Source organism: Mytilus edulis, chromosome 11 (assembly GCF_963676685.1).
Source record: "Mytilus edulis chromosome 11, xbMytEdul2.2, whole genome shotgun sequence".
Classification (NCBI taxonomy): Eukaryota; Metazoa; Mollusca; class Bivalvia; order Mytilida; family Mytilidae; genus Mytilus; species Mytilus edulis.
In genome coordinates, this window is record NC_092354.1 from 9,070,012 (window position 1) to 9,076,238 (window position 6,227).

The window sequence follows — 6,227 nt, forward strand, 5'->3', positions numbered from 1 at the left end:
TGAATCACTCACTTTAATTTTTTTGGTTAAATCTCTCATTAATGATTATTTTGGCTTTTAAATTTATTGAAATGTTTTTTAAATCGTTCTATTTTCTTCAAAAGCAAAACAAAAATCATTTTCTCCTATGTTCTACTTTAGCCATATGAGCTATGTTTATTGACATACAAGGAAATAAAATATAAAATTCATGCTAGATACTCTGAAACTCATTTAGCCTAAGTTTGGCTGAAATTGATACAGCAGTTTCAAAGGAGAAGATTTTTTAACATGATGAACAAATTGTGAAAAAAAGTCTTTAAATAGCAATAACTCCTTAAGGGGTCAATTGACAATTTTGATCAAATTGACCTATTTGTAGATCTTACTTTGCTTAACATTTTTGCTATTAACAGGTTATCTGTATCTACAATAATATTCAAGATAATAACCAAAAACTGCAAAATTTCTTTATAATCATCAATTCAGGGGCATTATACCTGAAAAAGCAGTTACCCAATTTGGCTGAAAATTTGAGGACAGGTAGACCTTGACCTAATAAATACTTAAACTTCTTTGTCTTATTTGCTCTAAATGCTAGAGTAAATACTTTATTTTATACACCCTACTGATCATTCAGTTGAAGTTTGGTTGAGTAGTTTTAGAGGAGAAGATTTTTTAAAGTTAGCAAATATGATGAACAAATTGTGAAAAATTGTCATTAAAGGACAATAACCCCTTAAGGGGTCAATTGACAATTTTGGTCATATTCACTTATTTGTAGATCTTACTTTACTGATAATTTTTGTTGTTTACAGTTTATCTTTATCTATAATAATATTCAAGATAATGACCAAAAACTGCAAAATGTTCTTAAAATTTTCTGCCATGAACTGTCACCATCTTTTCTACCAATTCACCAGTGCTTGTTATATTATTTGATTTAAAGACTTTAGGAGCAACTGCAACACCTAGTCGCTAGTCTGTAATAGGTGCTTTACTTCTTTCTTAAGTTTTTTTTGGCTGGTCTTGGTGTTGATAGACGTTTACATAATATGAGTTTAGCCCTACGAACTCGAGATCTTACTTGTGCACCTTTAACTTCATCTTTATAAAGATTTTCTAGATTTTGTTCATTTTTTTCTATTTCATCTTTAGTTTCTTTTGAAGGATTAATTTTATTATTTAATCTTTGTAAGTTCATTTCTAAATCTTTTATTTTATTTTTCTTTTCAGATGATTTGTATTTACAATACATAACAGTTATGTCCCTTACTTCAGATTTGAAGACATCCCAAATATCTCTTGAATCTCTGGTAAGTGCCTTTTCTTTATATTTTAGAATAAGATTGTTTATATGGTTTTTATAATTATCATCTATTAAAATACTATTTATTATTTTAAAGACACCTCTTCCCCTGCCATGGGGATTTTGTCTTATTTTTAACGAAATGGCTTGGTGATCAGTGTGTGATATCATAGCAGGTCTTATATCAGAATTGATTACATGTGGCCTTATATCTGGACTGATCAAAAAGAAATCTATTCTGCTTGTTATATTCGTATTGTTTTTCCTTCTCCATGTAAATTGAATTTTGTTTGGATTTATTTCCCTCCATATATCTATTAATTTATGTGTTTTTTTATGAGCTGTTTAAGGCTATTTACTGGTTTATAGTATTTATGAGAGCTATTTGATTTCCTATCTATTTTTAATAGGGTTTCATTCATGTCCCCTCCTAAAATTAAAATACCTAAGCGATTATTTTCTATGATGTTATTTACTTTTTAAATTTTTTTATTTCTGTTGGTATGAATGTTTGGGGCATATACATTTATTAAGGTAAAAATGTTATCGTTAACTTCAATGTTGAGCAAAATAATTCTGCCATCATTATCTTTGACTTAATTTATTAGTTTATAATTAAAACTATCTTTAATCATTATTGAAACACCTCTTGATTGGGAACTTCCATAACTATGAAAAAATTTACCTTTTACTTCACTATTAATAATATGTTCATTTTTATCTATTAGATGGGATTCTTGTATAAATAATATATTAGATTTTTGATGTTTATTCCATAAGTATAATCTCTCTCTTTCTGTCCTAAACCTTGACAGTTTAAGGATATAAGATGTATATTGTCACTCATTGTTATTATCTAGGGAATGTTCAATTTTATACACTAAATATAGCTGTACAATTATGGTTCTCATAATTAGTGTAATAACCCACTCAATAGTACATGTTAATGAGACTATTATAGAACAACATGTCTTATTACATTGTTAACATGTTTGTATATACACAAGGTTAAATGCACTGTTAACCTCTTTTTTTCAAAGACACAATATAGTAATAAAATTATCATTATAAAGAAATATATTTGCAAGAAATTAATATTATAACTGTATAACATAATATAGATAACAGATTTGATTATGCTAACTATTTTCGTGCTAACTTTTGTTTGTTTACATATCAATACTATGTACATGTATATCATACACGAATAACAAAGCTTAAGTGTATTTAAATATACAAATATATCATTCAAATCACTGTTCACCTTTTCAATAATCAGGAAAGAATCTATCATGATTCCCTTTCATCTCTGAATTGTTTTATTGAGTAATCTACTAGTTAGGCTTTCTCCTTATATGTTATCTCAAAGTTCTTTGAGAAATATAGGTTTTCCATGCATAATCTTTACAAAATCTGTCAACTTTGAACACTGAGTAACACATGGAGTTACACAATAAACTTAAGTTTCATTCTTCTTTTAATATGATCAAATATATATATAAATGTACCATTCAGAATCCTTCACCCCTTGTTCCCTAAATTGAATACACATAGAATTTGATAATATCAGGAGAGTCAGGAAAATTGTGACAAAAATGTGGAAAGACAATCTACACTCCTTCTATAGGTTACCTCCCCCCCCCTATTTTTTTTTTTAAAATTTACGTCACGGTAAGCATGGTTAGTGTATTAACAAAAAGGTGGGCAACCTTCCCATAGTAAACACATAGTTTTTGTTCATGCCCCCTACCATACACCCAGACCGATGGCAGATTATAAAACTGTGAAGGGGAAAACTGACAGTTATAACATTGAACATGTCAGCTTGCAGAGTTTACCCTACACTTAACTTGATATTAAATATAATTTATAGTTCCACATACCTGTAAAGCGGGGATTTTCTTCATTTATTCGAATTGGGTTTTTAGTGCATGTCAAATGCCTGGCGTTAGACATCAATACATCTAAGTATGATTTTCCTTTTTCTTTGTTGACATTGTTATTTTCCTCTGGCTCTTCGTCCGATTCAGAATGGTGCCTGTTCACAGTAAAAGTAGCGAACTTTAGCTTGTTGTCAATTTTGTGGACCACCTCGATCGATTCATTCATGTCGGGCTCGAATGATTGAAGCCCACTTTTGTCGGATACATTTACCACGACTTCGTCCGTTTTCCGCATTGGTCAATATTAACTTTTCATGGTTGAGATTGTTCATTGTTTTTATAATTTGCAGGTCAACTATATTTAATGTATAGACTGATTGTAAGGTGTACATGTCTGTCTGGCATGGTTCATCTGACCTTTACCTCATGTTCATGGTTTGTTGGTCAATGTTAGTTTTTTGGTAAAGTATTTTTCTTGAAACTGAAGGTACTAATCAGAATAGGTTGACTATATTTTGTGTATTGAATGATTGTATGGTGCATATGTATTTCGTGTTTTGTTTACATCACCTTGTCTTTATTTTTAGGATCATGTTAAGTTTATGTAATTGTTTATTTTAGTGACTGAATTCTAGCAAATATGCATTACCATTCAATTTTTAAATCATAGACAACAAGAATGTGTCCACAGTACACGGATGCTCCACTCGCATTATCATTTTCAATGTTCCATGGACCATGCAAATCTAATTTAGCATTAACATTAGAAAGATTTTTAACTACAGGGAACATGTGCACTAATTTCCAAATTGATTTGACTTTAATGCTGATGAAATTCCCATCAAAATAGAAATTCCTGAAGGGACTTTTATAATTAACAAACAAAATAGTCTGTTTGGTCTAGCTTTACAGTACCAAGAGTTGACTGGATTTCTAACATTACAAGAAGCAATTCAAAATTGTACAAAGCAGTCTAACAAATTTCTTATAATGATTGGAGCCATATGTTCGGCAGTTTATTATTTTAATCATACATACTATTTTTTGACACTCATTCTCATTCAGAATGTACACTGAATAACCCATTAGATTCTTCTGGCAAAAGTATTTTGATTTGCAATGTGGAAAATGAAACATTAGAAAGTAAAGCCAAGCAATATGAGGGTAAAGTAATAGATCTAGAGAGAGCTATAGAAGAGGCAGAAAATAACTGTAATGAGAAGGATCAAATAGCCCCTGCCATACAGCAAGTAGAAATGGAAGATGCTGAACTAGCTAGGCCCAACAGAATCTTAACAGTACGTTCATTTCAATCCAGATAGACCAACAGAACATAGACTATGATATGTCCCGTGAAGTTGGAATAGATTGTTTTTGGATTGATAAGATCCTTGAATAAAAGGCAGTTGGAATTTTTCCAACATGTTGTCACATGGGTTAAAACAAAACATGAACCATTATATACATTTTTGACAGATGGAGCAGGATGCGGAAAATCTGTAGTTGTCAGAGCAATATTTCAAGCTTTACATAGACACTTATGTTCTATTGAAGGTGAGGACCCTGACGATATAAGAATTCTTCTTTGTGCTCCTACTGGAAAGGCAGCTTACAATATAAATGGTCTGACCCTTCACAATGCTCTCCAGATACAACCAAATAAAGGACTGGACCAGTCACTGTCATGTGATGTTCTTAATACACTCAGAATGAAATACAGAAATTTGTCTCTGATTTTGATTGATGAAATTTCAATGGTTGGAAACACAATGTTCTCTTTACTGGAGAGAAGGCTGAAAAAAAATCAAGGGAAGCAACTGTTCATTTGGTGGCGTCAGTATCAAAGCTATTGGTGACTTTTTCCAACTCCAGCCTGTATTTGACAGCTGGATTTTCAATGATCTTAGCAAAGGATTAACAGCATTAGCCCCTAATTACTGGAAATTATTATTTTCTTTTCATGAACTTACTGAAATAATGAGACAAAAAGATGATTTAGAATTTGCTCTACAACTAAATAGGTTGAGACAAAATCCGCTGACTGAAAATGATTTTGCAGTTTTAAGTACCAGAACTGTTTCAATCAGTGATGCAACATACAGAACTAATGCTACACATTTGTTTGTTGAAAATGCTTTAGTGGATAATTATAATTTGCTATACATATCTAAATTAGGCTCACAAAAGGTTAAAGTTAAAGCAGTTGACACAGTTTGAAGGGATTTACCAGCATCTGTAAAAACAAAATGACTTAGTTCTTTACCAGAAAAAACAGTCTGAAGTAATGCAAATTTTGTCTTAAAATGGATATTTTTTTTATATCTTAAAATGCTTACTTTTTGAAATCATTTACATGTTTATAAAAAAGAAGATGTGGTATGATTATTGCCAATGATTGTCTTTCTTATGGGTTCTTAGCTGGAAAATGATAAATGAAAGGTAAAAATATAGAATGATACATTGTTATAAATCTTCAATATTCCTCCATTCTAGTATCCTCAATAGTTTTTTGGAGAAAATAAAACACATATACCTTTTCCGAAAATCACCAAAAAATGTTTTACATCATAATGACATTATAAGTGTTGCATTTTACATTGAAATCCAGTTAAGTAAATTGATAAATTTTTTGCAGACCTAATGTATTTATACATGTTGAACAGCAACCCTGTAGTCAAAACCATAAAATACATTTGCAGTGGATAATTAATATGGTGTCTGAATTACAGTCAACAACTCCTAAGACAATTGTGTATTGTCAAAATCTCGGACAATAATTGTCTGTTTATGATATATATGTATATATATACAACTTATAATAATGTTTATATGACTAAATCTTCCCCCAGCACCGCCCAGACATGCCATTGAGGTATTTTATAGCTCAAACTAATGCTTAGGGTGTCTACTACATGCCAGAATCTTTATTTATACTGAAATATGTGAACGTAAGCCAAGAAAATATTTAATCGATCCCTACCCCCAATTTGGATAGCCAGACGCCAATATTGACCATACCTACCCCGGATCTTTTCACCCTAGAGACAAAACTGAGC